General features: G+C 43.8%; 1 protein-coding gene across 3 annotated transcripts in view; it reads left to right on the top strand.

The window, feature by feature from the left end:
• Window positions 1-1,753: 1,753 nt before the first annotated feature.
• Window positions 1,754-19,217, top strand: part of CCSER2 (coiled-coil serine rich protein 2) — a 198,143-nt gene continuing 180,679 nt past the window's right edge. The window contains exon 1 of one of the 3 annotated variants that reach the window (XM_073685860.1): window positions 1,754-2,019. The gene's annotated coding sequence lies outside the window, so the exon portion shown is untranslated. The remainder of the gene's footprint in view (window positions 2,020-19,217) is intronic. The other 2 variants (XM_073685861.1, XM_073685859.1) reach the window with 2 other exon arrangements.

Genomic DNA, 19,217 nt, shown 5'->3' on the forward strand with positions numbered 1-19,217 from the left:
GTACATGCTGTCATTTAGTCAGGTGACAGGTCACGTGACCACCGACGTCAGCTGTCGCGTGATCTGTCACATGACTAAATGACGTCATGGCAGGTCCATTTAGACCATCCCGAGCCCCCGGGAAGCCAGGACGTATCGCTAAGGAGACCGGGGGCCATCAGAAGCTGAGTATAATGTATATTTTTTATTTTAATTCTTTTTTTTTTTAACAGGTACTATGGTATCCGGGTTGGAGGAGAGTCTCCTCTTCTCCAGACCCGGGTACCATCCGTACATTGAATCGATCAATATCCACATGTGCACATGTATTCATGCGGATATTATGCTATTCAATGCAAGTCAATGGCGGCGAAAACGCAGCACTTCCGCAAAATAATTGGTTGTGCTGCGGATTTTTCCGCAATGATAATCCGCAGCGGAAGTTTCCGCAGCATGTGCACAGCACATGCGGATTATCATTGGAGAACATGGCAGGCCTTCTACCATGGTTTTTTTTAAGTGTTTCTGTGGAGGAATTGCCGCTGCTGAAACGCTTAAAAAACGCATCGCGGGCACACAGCCTAACTGTTTAATTGTTTATACACAATAGAACATAGCCTATGTAAAGCTAAAATAATTAGGGTAAAGAAAAAAATGCTAAAAGCCAAAATTGATGTTTTTTCAGTTGCTGCACAACTTGCACGCGCTTTTTCAAAATACGCAATGTGCCTTGTGTCTGCCAGCAAAGTGAATGGGAAATTCACGTTGCCGTTCAGACACTGTGTGATTTTACGCAGCGCGAAAGCGCAGCTGCGTAAAGAATTGACATGTCAATTCTTTACGCAGCTGCGTCCTGCGCTTTCTCCTATTGTGCCCATTATAAGCGATGGAATTACGCAGCGGTGTTCACACACTGCGTAATTCCAGCGCTTTTTTATGGAGGCGCAGGACAAACTATGGATACTCGCCTATCTGATGGATGGGAGAGCCGTCCGGTCCGGTCCCGCACTTCCAGCATCTGCCGGCGAAGCGTGTAGCTTACCGGCTTCCGGTCAGCTGATTTACAAGCCGGTCACGTGAGTCAGCTGATCGCTTCACGGCAGATGCTGGAAGCCGCGGGCCGGACAGGACGCCTCTCCCATCCATCGGATAGGTGAGTATCCATAGTTTATTTCTTTTAAAGCAGTGTATGTACTGCAGCCAGAAGCTGTCTGTACATACACTGCTAGGGGGACACTCACACAGACGACACGTAGACACAGACAGGACACACTACATTACATACAGGTGTCCATCTCCTGCACCTCCGTAAAAACGCAGGAAAAAACGCAGTGTGTGAATGGAGGTGCTTTTTTTACCTGCGTTAAAAAACGCAGGTAAAAAAAAGCAGGAAAATACGTGCAAAAACTGCAGGGAAATACGCAATGTGTGAACGCAGCCTAAAACTGCAAAGGTGATCAAAACTGATGTGACATTAAAGAATAGCGCTCAGTACAGACACAGCGCCAAGAACCCAGACATAAAACGCTGACTCTTCAGGGAAGGGAGGACAAAACAGAGCGGGCTGTGCGGCCATAAACCAGTGCCCACCTGTACGGCGCTGACAACAGACGGTGGGACCGGAGAGTGGCGGACACGGCCCGGGAGCAGGTAGGCCGAGAGATACGGCCATGACTGAGGAGAGGAGCCGCTCCCTCACCGGCCTGACGCCTCCCCGCCGGCTCCCAGCAGCACCGCGCGCCGCAACCTTCTGACTGTGACGTAAGCACAACGTGCCTGCGCTTCCAGAACACAAGCAGCTTCCAGCGCGCATGCGTGCTCCGAGGACTCAACGTCACACACGTGCCCGAGCACCAGGGCGAACATTGGCCAGTGCCCGGTGTCCTGACAGGGCAGAGTCACTAGGACACCTCGGGAAGGGGAGAGTCGGGAGCGGCTGCGGCCGGGGATGGCTGTCCATCAGCCGCACCGTCCTCTGTAGTGGAAGGAGGGATGTGAATGAGACACAGGAAGAGGCTAACGGGCACCGCCAGCCTAAAGGTAGGTAGTGTGGGGTCTGCGTCAGCTGTGGGGGCGGGGCGAGGGCGAGCAGGGTGCTGCCATCTCGCCTTCAGCACTGCTGACATGTCTGCTGTCACCACATCGTCACCCGACCGGAGACACGCAGGACTGATGTGCACACGTGAATCAGCATTAGTGTGGAGGAAACACCAGCATCACTCCATATATAATGTATAGGCGCAACTCCCGTCATCATCATCATTTATACACACAACTCCCATCGTCATCATCATCATTTATACACACAACTCCCATCGTCATCATCATGTATAGGCACAACTCCCATCGTCATCATCATGTATAGGCACAACTCCCATCGTCATCATCATGTATAGGCACAACTCCCATCGTCATCATCATGTATAGGCACAACTCCCATCGTCATCATCATGTATAGGCACAACTCCCATCGTCATCATCATGTATAGGCACAACTCCCATCGTCATCATCATTTATACACACAACTCCCATCATCATCATCATGTATAGGCACAACTCCCATCGTCATCATCATCATTTATACACACAACTCCCATCGTCATCATCATCATTTATACACACAACTCCCATCGTCATCATCATGTATAGGCACAACTCCCATCGTCACCATCATCATCATCATGTATAGGCACAACTCCCATCGTCACCATCATCATCATCATTTATACACACAACTCCCATCGTCACCATCATCATTTATACACACAACTCCCATCGTCATCATCATCATTTATACACACAACTCCCATCGTCATCATCATCATTTATACACACAACTCCCATCGTCATCATCATCATTTATACACACAACTCCCATCGTCATCATCATGTATAGGCACAACTCCCATCGTCTCCATCATCATCATCATTTATACACACAACTCCCATCGTCATCATCATGTATAGGCACAACTCCCATTTTCATCATCATCCTCATCATGTATAGGCACAACTCCCATCTTCATCATCCTCATCATGTATAGGCTCAACTCTCATTTTCATCATCATCCTCATCATGTATAGGCACAACTCCCATCGTCATCATCATCCTCATCATGTATAGGCACAACACCCATCGTCATCGTCATAATCATTTATACACACAACTCCCATCGTCATCATCATGTATAGGCACAACTCCCATCGTCTCCATCATCATCATCATTTATACACACAACTCCCATCGTCACCATCATCATCATCATTTATACACACAACTCCCATCGTCATCATCATCATCATCATTTATACACACAACTCCCATCATCACCATCATCATCATTTATACACCCAACTCCTATCATCCTCATCATGTATAGGCACAACTCCCATTTTCATCATCATCCTCATCATGTATAGGCACAACTCCCATCTTCATCATCCTCATCATGTATAGGCTCAACTCTCATTTTCATCATCATCCTCATCATGTATAGGCACAACTCCCATCGTCATCATCATCCTCATCATGTATAGGCACAACACCCATCGTCATCGTCATAATCATTTATACACACAACTCCCATCGTCATCATCATGTATAGGCACAACTCCCATCGTCTCCATCATCATCATCATTTATACACACAACTCCCATCGTCACCATCATCATCATCATTTATACACACAACTCCCATCGTCACCATCATCATCATCATTTATACACACAACTCCCATCGTCATCATCATCATTTATACACACAACTCCAATCGTCATCATCATGTATAGGCACAACTCCCATCGTCTCCATCATCATCATCATGTATACACACAACTCCCATCGTCACCATCATCATCATCATTTATACACACAACTCCCATCGTCATCATCATCATCATCATTTATACACACAACTCCCATCGTCATCATCATCATTTATACACACAACTCCTATCATCCTCATCATGTATAGGCACAACTCCCATTTTCATCATCATCCTCATCATGTATAGGCACAACTCTTCATCATCCTCATCATGTATAGGCACAACTCCCATTTTCATCATCATCCTCATCATGTATAGGCACAACTCCCATCGTCATCATCATCCTCATCATGTATAGGCACAACACCCATCGTCATCGTCATCATAATCATTTATGCACACAACTCCCATCGTCATCATCATGTATAGGCACAACTCCCATCGTCACCATCATCATCATCATTTATACACACAACTCCCATCGTCACCATCATCATCATCATTTATACACACAACTCCCATCGTCCTCATCATGTATAGGCACAACTCCCATCGTCATCATCCTCATCATGTATAGGCACAACTCCCATCATCATCCTGTATAGGCACAACTCCCATCGTCACCGTCATCATTTATACACACAACTCCCATCGTCATCATCATCATCATCATTTATACACACAACTCCCATCGTCGTCATCATCATCATTTATACACACAACTCCCATCGTCCTCATCATGTATCGGCACAACTCCCATCGTCATCATCCTCATCATGTATAGGCACAACTCCCATCATCATGTATAGGCACAACTCCCATCGTCATCATCCTCATCATGTATAGGCACAACTCCCATCGTCATCATCATCATCATCATGTATAGGCACAACTCTCATCATCGTTATCATATATAGGCACAACCCTCATCATCATCATCATGTATAGGCACAACTCCCATTGTCATCATCCTCCTCCTCATCATCATGTATAGGCACAACTCCCATCATCATGATCATCATCATGTACAGGCACAACTCCCATCATCATCATGTATAGGCACAACTCCCATCATCATGATCATCATCATGTACAGGCACAACTCCCATCATCATTATGTATAGGCACAACTCCCATCATCATCATCATCATGTATAGGCACAACTCCCATCATCATCGTCATGTATAGGCACAACTCCCATCATCATCATCGTCATGTATAGGCACAACTCCCATCATCATCATCATCATGTATAGGCACAACTCCCATCATCATCATCATGTATAGGCACAACTCCCATCATCATCATAATCATCATGTATAGGCACAACTCCCATCATCATCATAATCATCATGTATAGGCACAACTGTCATCATCATCATCATCATCATCATCATGTATAGGCACAACTCCCATCATACGATGATGTCACATTGGGCGCTCCGGCCGTCCGTTCCTGGGACACTTGGGTATAATCTGATCTTGCACCTTGGCGATCAGGTGAACTGACGGGTTTGCAGCTCAACCATATTAAATGGATGGTGCCTTCTACATGTAACAGGACACGTGGCCCCGCACGCTGCCGCTTGTTTGTGTTGCTGATGGTGCTGTCCACGTTTTGTCCGCACTGATACATCGCGTCTGGCCACACAGCTGCTCAGCACGAGACAAATGACCGGAGCGTAGAAGCCTTTGTCTTGGGAATCCTCATTCCTCATGTCTGTATCCTTATTTCCAGATCTGGGCTTGGTGGGATCTGCAGATAGGGGGGTCTGTCCAGCACAATGTGTCCTCAGATGTGGGCCTCGGCTCCTTTCAGTGGCTGCATATTTCTTTCTGCCATGGTTGGGACAAGGACTCCCAGACATACATGGGGCCTTTTCACTATATTTTATTTTTCTCAGATTTGGATTCAGCAAAAGAGAAAAAATGTCAAACATCTTTGAGGATCTGTTACTGAGCAATATACAGTCATGGCCAAAAGTGTTGGCACCCTTGAAATTGTTCCAGAAAATGAATTATTTCTCCCAGATAATTAGTGTTATTGTGCAATTACACATGTTTTGTTATACAAACATGTTTATTTCCTTTGTATTTATTGAACAACACAAAAAAACAGAGAAAAAAAAGGCAAATTGGGCATAATTTCACCCAAAACCCTAAAAATTGGTTGGACAAAAGTGTGGGTAAACAACTTTGTTTCAAGCATGTGATGCTCATTCAAACTCAACTGTGGCTAGTAACAGGTGTGGGCAATATGAAAATCACACCTGAAACCAGATAAAAAGGGGAGAAGTTGACTCAATCTTTGTATTGTCTGTCTGTGTGTTCTGCACTAAGCATGGAGAAGCGAAAGTGAAGAATAGAACTTAGCCAAAATTGTTGAAAAATATCAGCAACCTCAAGGTTACAAGTCCATTGTCAGAGATATTGATGTTCCTTTGTCCACAGTGCGCAACCTAATCAACATGGCAGTGTAGCTAACCTCCCTGGACATGGACGGCAGAGAAAAATTGATGAACAGTTGCAACACAGGATAATCTGGATGGTGGATAAACAGCACCAGTCAAGTTCCAAAGAAATGCGAGCTGTCCTGCAGGCTCAGGGTGCATCAGCGCAAACTATCTGTCGACATTTGAATATAATGAAACAATATGGAAGGAGACCCAGAAGGACCCCACTGCTGACATAGAGGCATAAAAAAGCTAGACTTCAGTTTTCCCAAAATGTACATAAGTAAGCTAAAATCGTTCTGGGAAAGCATCTTGTGGACTGATGAGACCAAGATAGAGCTTTTTGGTAAAGCATATCATTCTACTTTTTACTGAAAACGGAATGCGCCTACAAAGAAGAGAACACAGCACCTACAGTCAAATATGGCGGAGGTTCAAAGATGTTTTGGGGTTGTATTGCTCCCACTGGCACTGGGTGCCTTGACTGTGTGCAAGTCATCATGAAATCTGAACATTACCCAAGGATTTTGGGTCGCAATATAGCGCCCAGTGTCAAAAAGCTGTGTTTGCATCCTAGGTCATTTGACTTTCAGTAGAACAATGACCCCAAACATACTTCAAGTAGCACCCAGAAATGGATGGAAACAAAGCGCTGGAGAGTTCTTAAGTGGCAAGCAATGAGTCCGGATCTAAATCTCATTGAACACCTGTGGAGAGATCTTAAAATTGCTGTTGGGAGAAGACGTCCTTCAAATATGAGAGACCTGGAGCAGTTTGCAAAAGAAGAGTGGTCCAAAATTCCATTTGAGAGGTGTAAGAAGCTTGTTGATGGTTATAGGAAGCGACTGGTTGCAGTTATTTATTCCAAAGGATGTGCAACCAAATATTAAGTTGAGGGTGCCAACAGTTTTTTTCTAGACTTTTTTTGTGTTGTTCCAATACACACAAAGGAAATAAACAAGTGTATAACAAAACATGTGTAATTGCAATAATTTTCTGGGAGAAATAATTATTTTTCTGGAACAATTTCAAGGGTGCAAACACTTTCAGCCATGACTGTCCTTCCATTTTTGAATGATGGATTGAACATTGCTCCCTGAGATGTTAAGAGCATGGACATTTTTTTTTATAACCTAACCCTGCATTACTCTTCTCCACAACTTTCTCCACAACTTTATCCCTGACCTATCTGATGTGTTCCTTGGTTTTCATGATGCTGTTTGATCACAAATGTTCTTCAACAGGCCTTCACAGAACAGCTGTACTGTAGTTATGCTAAGAATAAATTACGGACAAGTGAACTCAATTTATTAATTATATGACCTCTGGAGCTAATTGTTCACGCAGGATTTTATTTACGGGTATCTGACTACAGGGGGCTGAACACAAATGCAAGTCACAATTTTCAGATTTACTGTATTTTTCGGACTATAAGGCGCATCGGACCATAAGACTCACCCCAAATTTTAGGGAGTAAAATAGAAAAAAAAACTTTAATGTTAAAATGAGGGTCCGTCTTACAGTCTGAATTTGGCTTACCACTCCCCCACTCCTGCTGCCGCCAGCTTCCAGCAACAGCGATCCTGCCTCATGTGACCCCACTCCACCGCCCCCCGACCCGGTAAGCTACATTTGGACTATAAGACGCCCCCATTTTCCTCCCAAATTTGACAGAAAAAAAGAACGTCTTCTAGTCCAAAACTACGGTATATTTTGAAAATATTTAGAAAACCATGTGTTATTTCCTTAACACTTCTCAAACACTTGCTACTCTGTGTTCGTATGTCACATAAAATCTCTATAAAATACATTTTAGTTTGGGGGTGTAAGGTGAAAAAAATGTAGAAAAGCTCACGGGGTATGCATACTTTTTCAAGGCACTGTATACCCAATCCTTCTTTCCCTGATCTTTGTTACCGGTTGTTCCCCTTATACATAAAACATTTACATTGCTGGATTTGGTAAACCTTTTTGTAATGTGTACTGCCACTTTAGGGTATGCCCTGCACACCGGATTTTCTTATGAGGATTTGTGCTCTGATAATCAGCTGGATATTGCAGTGCCAGCATTATCTCTGAAACTTTACAAACTCTCATTCGCACAGGAGAAAGTCCGCAGTAAAATTGATCTATGCTGTGGAACCCAGTTTAATCAATTTGGGATCCCATATAAAATAAGTGTACACTCACTTCCTGCATTGGTGCCGTTCTAGCCATGTTGGCATCGTTGTTCCCGCTGGTGATATGGCTTGTGGGGTCCTGTGCCGGCTGCAGCCAATGAGTGTCCGCTTTTCAGAGGACCCATTTCAGAGGACCCATATATTGTTCTTGCCCAAGGACCCTCTTCTGTCATTGTCCATTTCTGCATGGATTTGTACAGTAGCTTTTGAAAGAATTCACCCCCCCTGGCATTTTTTTGTGTTTTGCTACCTCACAACCTGGAATTTCACTGCTTACAAATATGAACATTTGATTTTCTTTTTATTTTAAAGAAAACCACAAATAAGACAACATTACTGAAAACTTCAGTGTGCATAACTATTCACCTCCCTAAAGTCAGTACATTGTAGAACCTCCTTTTGCGGCAATTACTGCTGCAAGTCGCTTTGGATGAGTCTCTATGAGCTTTCCACGACTTGCCACTGAGATTTTTGCCCATTCCTCAAGGCAAAGCTGTGCCAGCTCCTTCAAGTTAGATGATTTCCCCTGGTGACAGCAATCTTCAAGTCTGACCACAGATTCTCAATTGAATTAAAGGGGTTTTCCCACGAACAAAAGTTCATTTTAATCAATAGTTCTTTGAATAATAATAACTTCCATAATTGGATGTGTTTAAATACAATGTTCCTGTGCTGAGATAATCTTCCAGAGCCTCTCACCTAGCCAAATCAGACCTCATACTTTGCACTGACGAGGGCCAGCAGCCTGAAACACCGTGTCTGCAAATTGAGATTCTGATTTGGCTGTTATCCTAAGTCATATTGCACGACTCGTTAAAGGGTTGATTGTGACTTGTAGGATTGCTGCTTCCAATAGGTGGCGCTATAGAGTACAAGTCCTCTTTTTCTCTTAAGAGGCAATTTGCATGCGAGATAATCTTATAAATGTGTCCCTGCTATGTACTGTGTAATAGCTGTGTCTGACCGTGCAGGAACATGGTCTGATCATACCACATCTCCTGGGAAGCAAAAGAGTATACAGACATTACAGCACGGGACTGCAAATGATTCTTTGAAGTAAAACATTGTTTAATAACAGACAGAGAAATGTTTTACCTCATGAAAAAGAATCATTTGTGATACCATGATGTAATGTCTGTATAATCTCTTTTGCTTCCTCCCTGCCCAGGAGATGTGGTATGATCAGACCATCTACCTGTACGGTCAGACACAGCCATTACACAGTACACAGTAGGGACATATTTAGGCTGAGTTCACACGATGCGTATTTCATGCGTTTCCGCGGCGTTTTTGCAGTTGCGTAAACGCCGCGGAAACGCATGAAAAACGCATGGTAGAAGGGAAGCAATGTTCCCCAATTGAAATCCGCATGTGCTGTGCCCATGATGCGGATTTTTCCGCAGCGTAAACGCTGCGCTCAAAAATCCGCAGCATGTCATTTAATTTTGCGGAAACGCGGCGTTTTCGCCGCCATTGACTTGCATTAGAACGCGCCAATTCCGCAAGACTGCATCTGTACTTGCGTAATTGGCGCGTTCTAATGTGCGGATGGTACCCGAGTGTGGAGGAGAGGAGAGTCTCATCCACACCCAGGTACCATTAAAAAAGCTGTAAAAACAAGAATAAAATAAAAAATATATATATACTTACCATCTGTCGGCCCGCGCAGCGCTCCTGCTTGCTTCCCGGCACTTGCAGTGAGTTGTAGGACCTGCGGTGACGTCAGAGTCATGTGACGGGTCATTTGACGCTGACGTCGGCAGGTCTTTCAATTCAAAGTTGCCGGCAGCCGGGAGAACGGAGTGAGCAGGACAGCGCGGGCCATCGGAGGTAAGTATATACACTCTCTCGGGTCACACTATATAAATCCATGCTGTTTGCATGGATTTATATAGTGTGACCTAGTTGTCAAGCACTTTCCAGGTGATGCTAAAATCGCCTGGAAAGCGCTTGTCAATCTGCATGCGGATCCGCATGTATTCTGCAGGAAAAACGCATGCACAATCTGCATGCGTTTTTTCTGCCAGGGAGATGCAGAAATGATGCAGAAATTTTCTGCTTCATTTCTGCATCGTGTGCACATAGCCTTAAGGGGAAATATGTAAATGTTTTGGAGAGACCTAGTCAAAGCCCAGACCTTTAAGGGGTTTTCCCACGAACAAAACTTAATTTTATTCACTAGATCTTGGAATAATAAGAATTTCCACAATTGGGTGTGTTTAAAAAAATGTTCCTGTGCAGAGATAATCTTATATCTCTGCACAGGAACATTTTTTTAAACACACCCAATTGTGGAAATTCTTATTATTCCAAGATCTAGTGAATAAAATTAAGTTTTGTTCGTGGGAAAACCCCTTAAAGGTCTGGGCTTTGACTAGGTCTCTCCAAAACATTTACATATTTCCCCTTAAGGGTATGTGCACACGATGCAGAAATGAAGCAGAAAATTTCTGCATCATTTCTGCATCTCCCTGGCTGAAAAAACGCATGCAGATTGTGCATGCGTTTTTCCTGCAGAATACATGCGGATCCACATGCGGATTCACATGCGTTTCCGCATGCAGATTGACAAGCGCTTTCCAGGCGATTTTAGCATCACCTGGAAAGTGCTTGACAACTAGGTCACACTATATAAATCCATGCAAACAGCATGGATTTATATAGTGTGACCCGAGAGAGTGTATATACTTACCTCCGATGGCCCGCGCTGTCCTGCTCACTCCGTTCTCCCGGCTGCCGGCAACTTTGAATTGAAAGACCTGCCGACGTCAGCGTCACGTGACCCGTCACATGACTCTGACGTCAGCGCAGGTCCTTCAACTCACTGCAAGTGCCGGGAAGCAAGGAGGAGCGCTGCGCGGGCCGACAGATGGTAAGTATATATATATTTTTTTATTTTATTCTTGTTTTACAGCTTTTTTAATGGTACCTGGGTGTGGATGAGACTCTCCTCTTCTCCACACTCGGGTACCATCCGCACATTAGAACGCGCCAATAACGCAAGTACAGATGAAGTCTTGCGGAATTGGCGCGTTCTAATGCAAGTCAATGGCGGCGAAAACGCCGCGTTTACGCAAAATTAATTGACATGCTGCGGATTTTTGAGCGCAGCGTTTACGCTGCGGAAAAATCCGCATCATGGGCACAGCACATGCGGATTTCAATTGGGGAACATTGCTGCCCTTCTACCATGCGTTTTTCATGCGTTTCCGCGGCGTTTACACAACTGCAAAAACGCCGCGGAAACGCATTAAATATGCATCGTGTGAACTCAGCCTTAAACCAGTTGAGGGCTGCTTTATCAGTTTGCTTCGGGTCATTGTCTTGTTGAAAGGTGAACCTCTGTCCCAGTCTCAAATCACTGATAGACTGAAACAGATTATCCCTATATTTCGCACTCTCCATCTTCCCCTCGACTCTGACCATTTTCCCTGTCCTTGCTGCCGTACAACATCCTCACAGCATGATTCTGCCACTACCATGTTTCACTGTGTGGATGGTGTTCTTGGGGTGATGAGCTGTGTTGGTTTGGCATCAGATATGGTGTTTATCTTGATGGCCAAAAAGTAAAATTTTTCTTCTCATCTGACCACAAAACCTTCCTCCATATGTTTGGGGAGTCTCCCACATGTTTTTTGGCAAACTCAAAACAAGCCTTACAATTCTTGTATGTAAGTAAAGGCTTTTTTCTTCCCACTGTTCCGTAAAGGCCGCCTCTATGGAGTGTACGCTTAACTGCTTATTGTGGTCGTATATGGACAGATATTCTAGTCTCTGCTTGGGAACTCAGCAGCTTCTTTATGGTTACCTTTTGGTATCTGTGCTGCCTCTCTGATTAATGCCCTCCTTGCCTGGGCTGAGAATTATGGTGGGTGGCCCTCTCTTGGCAGGTTTGTTGTGGTACCATGTTCTTTCCATTTGATGATAATGGATTTGATCTGGGGGATCATCAGAAATTGGGATATTTCTTTTATAACCCAACCCTGACTTGGACTTCTCAACAACACATTCCCTGACTTGTTTGGAGAGCTCCTTGGTCTTCATGGTGCGGTTTGGTTAGTGGTGCCTCTTGGTTCATGGTGTTTCAGCCTCTGTGGCCTTTCAGAAAAGGTGTGTATATACTGACAGACCATGTGACACTTAGATTGCACATGGGTGGACTTCCTTTCACTAACCATGTGACTTATGAAGGTAATTACTTGCACCAGAAATTTCTAGGCGCTTCATCGCAAAAGGAGTGAATACATATGTACATGCCAATGTCAGTGTATCAAATACTTATTTTCACCATTTTATAATATATATATATATATATATATATATATATATACAGTACAGACAAAGTTTGGACACACCTTCTCATTTAAAGATTTTTCTGTATTTTCATGACTATGAAAATTGTACATTCACACTGAAGGCATCAAAACTATGAATTAACACATATGGAATTATATACTTAACAAAAAAGTGTGAAACAACTGAAAATATGTCTTATATTCTAGGTTCTTCAAAGTAGCCACCTTTTGCTTTGATGAATGCTTTGCACACTCTTGGCATTCTCTTGATGAGCTTCAAGAGGTAGTCATCGGAAATGGTCTTCCAACAATCTTGAAGGAGTTCCCAGAGATGCTTAGCACTTGTTGGCCCTTTTGCCTTCACTCTGCGGTCCAGCTCACCCCAAACCATCTCGACTGGGTTCAGGTCTGGTGACTGTGGAGGCCAGGTCATCTGGCGTAGCACCCCATCACTCTCCTTCTTGGTCAAATAGTCCTTACACAGCCTGGAGGTGTGTTTGGGGTCATTGTCCTGTTGAAAAATAAATGATGGTCCAACTAAACGCAAACCGGATGGAATAGCATGCCGCTGCAAGATGCTGTGGTAGCCATGCTGGTTCAGTATGCCTTCAATTTTGAATAAATCCCCAACAGTGTCACCAGCTAAGCACCCCCACACCATCACACCTCCTCCTCCATGCTTCACGGTGGGAACCAGGCATGTAGAGTCCATCTGTTCACCTTTTCTGAGTTGCACAAAGACATGGTGGTTGGAACCAAAGATCTCAAATTTGGACTCATCAGACCAAAGCACAGATTTCCACTGCTCTAATGTCCATTCCTTGTGTTCTTTAGCCCAAACAAGTCTCTTCTGCTTGTTGCCTGTCCTTAGCAGTGGTTTCCTAGCAGCTATTTTACCATGAAGGCCTGCTGCACAAAGTCTCCTCTTAACAGTTGTTGAAGAGATGTGTCTGCTGCTAGAACTCTGTGTGGCATTGACCTGGTCTCTAATCTGAGCTGCTGTTAACCTGCTATTTCTGAGGCTGGTGACTTGGATAAACTTTTCCTCAGAAGCAGAGGTGACTCTTGGTCTTCCTTTCCTTGGTCTGTCCTCATGTGAGCCAGTTTCTTTGTAGCGCTTGATGGTTTTTGCAACTGCACTTGGGGACACTTTCAAAGTTTTCCCAATTTTTCGCACTGACTGACCTTCATTTCTTAAAGTAATGATGGCCACTCGTTTTTCTTTACTTAGCTGCTTTTTTCTTGCCATAATACAAATTCTAACAGTCTATTCAGTAGGACTATCAGCTGTGTATCCACCAGACTTCTGCACAACACAACTGATGGTCCCAACCCCATTTATAAGGCAAGAAATGCCACTTATTAAACCTGACAGGGCACACCAGTGAAGTGAAAACCATTTCCGGTGACTACCTCTTGAAGCTCATCAAGAGAATGCCGAGAGTGTGCAAAGCAGTCATCAAAGCAAAAGGTGGCTACTTTGAAGAACCTAGAATATAAGACATATTTTCAGTTGTTTCACACTTTTTCGTTAAGTATATAATTCCACATGTGTTAATTCATAGTTTTGATGCCTTCAGTGTGAATGTACAATTTTCATAGTCATGAAAATACAGAAAAATCTTTAAATGAGAAGGTGTGTCCAAACTTTTGGTCTGTAGTGTATGTATGTATGTATGTATGTATGTATGTATGTGTGTGTGTGTGTGTGTGTGTGTGTGTGTGTGTATATATATATATATATATATATATACATACATACATACATACATACATACATACATACATACATACATACATACAGGGTGGTCCAAAAGTAGGTGGACAGAAAGTGTAATAAGGTTATGAAGGGGGAGATTTATCAAACATGGTGTACAGTGAAACTGGCTCAGTTGCCCTTAGCAACCAATCAGATTCCACTTTTCATTCCTCACAGACTCTTTGGAAAATGAAAGGTGGAATCTGATTGGTTGCTAAGGGCAACTGAGCCATTTTCACAGATCTAGTTTTCACAGATAGATCTCCCCCCAAATCTGTTTTCTTTACAGATAATTCAGATAACACATAATGGCAAATAAGTTAAATACAGATCAAAGAAAATGGATTTTAACAGGTTATTGGAAATCTCAAAATGCTGAAACCGTTAGAGCAAATTGGGTTGAAACATTTGGTACTCAAGCCCCACAGAGACAAACCATTTACCGCATTCGTGACAAATTCAATGCCACTGGCTCAATCCTTAATGCTCCAAAAACTGGTCGACCCAAAACAGACTGTACAGAAGATAATAAACAACTTGTTGTTGAAACATTTGTTCAGAGTCCAAAAAAGTCCACCAGAAGAGCCTCTCTGGAATTGGGAATTTCACGAGCTTCTATCATGAGAATCCTGAAATCTATTGGGTGGAAAGCTTATCGTCCACGTCTAATTCATGGTTTATTGGAGGATGATCCACTGCAATTTAATGTTTGATAAATCTCCCCCTTCATAACCTTATTACACTTTCTGTCCACCTACTTTTGGACCACCCTGTGTGTGTATATATATATATATATTTGATCTCTAATTATGATAAATGGCAGATTGAGCAAATAAGGTTATTCTCATAGCATACACATTTCTGTGGGATTTTGACCTGAGTTGAATCGTTCTGGTATATTTTGTGCACTGTAATGATGAGGATGACTACACAGAGCTTTAGCTCTGACGCTGAGGGGTCACTGGTTAGTTTCCAGTTCATTCATAATTTCATTATTAGTATGAAACTTCTGCCTGTGAAGTCTACTGTGGAAAACCTCTGTAGAATCCATTTTTTAATGTAGAATAGGCTCGCTAATTACTTAAATGCTAAACCTGAATGAAGTTGATTAGATCCTGCCCATTAACAAGAGAGGAGCTGTTTGTGGGAAGAAAGTAGGCCTTGTTCGTAATCCCACAAGACCCCTGGCCACATGAATTGTCATTAGTCGTACAGTGCCTGTTATGTGCTGTATAATACTAGATACTGCGGAACTTTTAATGTGAATGTGTTGTATTGGCAAATGTATTTTATCATAAATCATATTTAGCATAGTAGATGTTCCAGTTACCGTTCCTACGAATGAACATTTGGCTACCTTTTTATCTATAAATGGTAGAATAGAAGACCATAGAGAAAAATTCAAATGTGAACAAGGCTGAAGTCTAGAACATTAGAAGCAATCTGCGGCACGGGCCTGGCTTATCCTGGAGGGGCGTGACTGAGCAACTACCTGGTGTTCCCTAGAGCCTCTGGTGGTGAGGTTAGGCTTTGCCATAGGTAGTTGTTAGGTATTACTCCAGGACAGTCCCTGGGACTGCTGCAGCTGACGGAAGGGTCAGAGGCACGGGTACGTGGTACAGAGTAGCGAAACAGAGATGTAGTCAGATGGTCCGAGGTCGGGGCAGGCAACAGAGATCAGAAAACGTAACCGAGGTCAGGCAGGATGGTTAAACAGGCCGGGTTATTAACAGGAAGCCGAATACAGAAGGATGCATACACATGGGCTAACAGAGCAGGAACCAAGTTCAAGCAAAGCGTGTTGGGTGGAGCTGCCTAAAATAGGACCTGCTGACAAGAGATAGGCTGGGGAGCCAGGTCTCTGCAGAACACAGCGGGGTTAAATTCCTGCAGAGACTGGACACACCCCCTAAGGCTATATGGAAACAAAATGCAACAGCAACACACAGGAGTACAGGAAGACGCAAGTACAGCGGCACGGCCTGCCGCGAGGAGAAACCGCACGGTTAGTGGGGCGGTGCTGAGGATACATGCCGCCTCGACACAGTACATAAATATAATCTCCAACATGAACAAACGTTCAAAACAAATGTTTTTTTCTAAAATGCATAACAGACTTGCATCATTTGTCTTAAGTACCCGTCCTCAGGTAATGCTCAGTCGTGATCCTTGAAAAGCCACAGTTAAATGAGAACTGTACTTTCAGTAAATTTTGCATAAATCAACAGAACAGGTGAATATAAGAAGCTTTATTATAGCTTATCAAACAAATCTGCTCCTTTCTCCACTTTTGGGCCACTTCTTCCCTTTCCTCCTTCCTCCTGAATTCACCATTGACTATCAAATGCATCTTGCTCAAGGTGAGATGGACTGCCAGCGCAGTGAGGTGTCAGGCTACACCCCCTATTATACTTTTATAGAGAGGGCAGGTTGGGGAGAAGTGATCAGCAAAGGGAAACACAAAAAGGTTGTGCTAAGCTTTCCAACTAGTCTTTTACCTCTCCCCACAGCTGGATTCACATTTACACTGCTCAGTACTGCTGTATAATTTCCTTCATGCTGCTGCTTCTGTTCGTGTGACAGATAGAGGAAGACAAGAGCACGGATCTCTCTATTTGCTGAACTTTGTATGGGAGTCATTATAGCAGGTATTGTCCTCCCACCAGCTCAGAGTGAATTGCAAATTTGGAGATAAAACAATAAGTGGGGAAAACTGGTGAAAATACTGCATACAAGTCCTATAATGTCCAGAAGTAGTGTTATTCCTCATGTATACACAATGGACAGCTTATTCTGGAACGTTAACGAAAGTATAGTAACTAAAATATGAACATTTGATAAAGTGCATGCTGAAACTTGGCAAACATATTGGAGAACACCCTGGTTAGTTTAGGTAGAACCCAGTTGCCGGTTTATTTATACATTTCCAGGAGGAATAATAGATGAAAGACACAACATAGTTGTAAGAAACGAAAAAAGCTCCACCATTGTTTCATGGACAATAGAAATATTTCGTAAAATAGAACTGTCAGGAGAGCGGCTGGTCCTCTGCTAACGAGGCCCAAGGTATAAGATTTAGCATATTTAGCTCTATCGTCAGTACATCGGCCATATAATGCAGTGACCGCCACTGCACCGGTATTCTGTTGGCAGTGATAGGCAGCATCCACCAAGGAATTAGATTTCCTCATAGCTCGTCTACTACGTTTCCCAAGTATGAGTATGATAGAAAAAATGGTGAACAGGATTCCTTCATATTTAGGCCATTGTTCACCTAATGTGAGCATTTGCTGTATGGGTGTGCACTGAATAGATTTGGCTTTGTACTGTATTTTTCTTATGTATCATTGTATCTCTCATTTGGTAAGTGGGTGTAGTGTAGAAGATGTCTCTCTGTAATCTTTCCTGCTGTGTGTTAGGTCTGCGTACATTAATCCTCCTTAGAGATGGGCACCCGATTGACAGGTCTCTAGTGCATCAGCCAGGGCAGTAGTCTCTGATCGCTGTACTGGAGTCGCGACCAGGATGCCCCGCACAGCTTTTTTGATCAGCCAGGGCTGGCGGGACATCATCTGTTTAGCAGCCTTAGGCCACGGCCCCACTATCAGTATTTGGTCAGTATTTTTTCTCAGGAGTGGGAGCCAAGGCCAGGTGAGGAACAATCAGAGAAAAGGTATAATAGAAACAAGTCACCAATTCTGCATTTATCACCCACTCCTGGTTTTGACTCCCACTCCTGAGAAAAAATACTAACCGAATACTGACCAAATACTGATAGTGGGGTTGTGGCTTTAGACTGATGAACTGGCGTTGTGCAAAATGATCTTCCCATCTTTAGTTCAATTCTGTTGGTCATTTGCTTCTCCTTCACCATACTCTTACCAAGTAATAGTTGTTATTTTGCTGCCACCATAAATCACAGGAGAAAATATAACACTCCTTTATTCACAGAATTCCTGTAAGTCAGAGGCGGGCAATTAATTTTCCCAAGGGGCCACATAAGTGACCATGACTGTTGTGGAGGGCCGAACCAATAGGCTGAAATTAATTCTGCTCAATATTGATTTTAACATACAATTAATATTAATAATTATAATTAATATCACTTAATATTGAGCAGAATTAAATATGCTGAGATCCCCCTATATACCTATGAGCCCGCACACAGCCCCCTGTATACAATGAGTCCCAACATAGCCCCTATATACAGTATGGGCTTCCACATAGCCTTTATATACAATATGAGCCACCACATTGCCTCTTATTTACAGTGTGAGTCCCCACACAGCCTCTTATATGCAACGTGAGCCCCCACATAGGCCTCCTATATGCAGCGTGAGCCCCCACATAGGCCTCCTATATGCAGCGTGAGCCCCCACATAGGCCTCCTATATGCAGCGTGAGCCCCCACATAGCCTCCTATATGCAGCGTGAGCCCCCACATAGCCTCCTCTATGCAGCGTGAGCCCCCACATAGCCTCCTATATGCAGCGTGAGCCCCCACATAGCCTCGGATATGCAGCCAGAGCCCCCACATAGCCTCCGTGTATGCGGCCAGAGCCCCCACATAGCCTCCGTGTATGCGGCCAGAGCCCCCACATAGCCTCCGTGTATGCGGCCAGAGCCCCCACATAGCCTCCGTGTATGCGGCCAGAGCCCCCACATAGCCTCCGTGTATGCGGCCAGAGCCCCCACATAGCCTCCTATATGCAGCGTGAGCCCCCACATAGCCTCCGGATATGCAGCCAGAGCCCCCACATAGCCTCCGTGTATGCTTCC

Source organism: Phyllobates terribilis, unplaced genomic scaffold (assembly GCF_046119375.1).
Source record: "Phyllobates terribilis strain yellow unplaced genomic scaffold, ASM4611937v1 Scaffold_5__5_contigs__length_657084704, whole genome shotgun sequence".
NCBI classification, from domain to species: domain Eukaryota; kingdom Metazoa; phylum Chordata; class Amphibia; order Anura; family Dendrobatidae; genus Phyllobates; species Phyllobates terribilis.